The following is a 701-nucleotide window of genomic DNA, read 5'->3' as shown; positions in this document are numbered from 1 at the left end:
CCTCCCCTCCCCTCCCCTCCCCTCCCCAGGCCTGTCTGCAACTGCTGCTTTGGACCAAGATTAATGTATTAGCGTGTCTGAGACCAATAAAAGCCTCAGCTGGAGTTGGCTCCTGTGTCTGCCTGGCTTGCCGAGGGGTGGGGGCTATGGGAGGATGCTGCTGCTGCTGCTGCTGCTGCTGCTGCTGCTGCTTTGGGCCCCCTTTGCTGTGGCTCCCTGTGCCACCAGCCTGTGCGGGGGTCAGTGGAGTTCCTGGAGGGTGTGGGGGTCCTCAGCGTCCCCTGCCTCACCTGTTCAGGGCCATGTGTGGGGGCCATGCAGTCCAGCTGCTGCAGCCCTATGGGGGCTGCCACATCCACTCCCCTCGTGCTGCTCCCCAGAGTTGTGTCCTCGGGGCTGGTGTCACCAGGACCGCAGGCAGGCAGGAGCTGTGGGAGCTGCGGGCTGAAGGGTGCAGCTCCTGCGCGCTTCCCCTGCCCTGCAGGGGCCCTTGCCTGGGGTTGGCCCTGTGTAGGGGCCAAGGGGAGGATGCGCACGTGGCAGCTGTCCCCCTCTGGTGGGTCTGGTGGCTGGCAGGGCTTGGGGCCAGCTCCTGGCTCCACAGAAGGTCTGTCCCGTCCCAGCAGCTCCTGCCTGGAGCCGGCATGTGGGGCAGTCCCAGGCCTGGCCCAGCTTTTTTGCTCTCCCAGGTAGCTGGGAGA

This window comes from Gavialis gangeticus, unplaced genomic scaffold (genome assembly GCF_001723915.1).
Source record: "Gavialis gangeticus isolate Ggan-Ray unplaced genomic scaffold, GavGan_comp1, whole genome shotgun sequence".
NCBI classification, from domain to species: Eukaryota; Metazoa; Chordata; order Crocodylia; family Gavialidae; genus Gavialis; species Gavialis gangeticus.
This window is presented reverse-complemented; position numbering follows the sequence as displayed.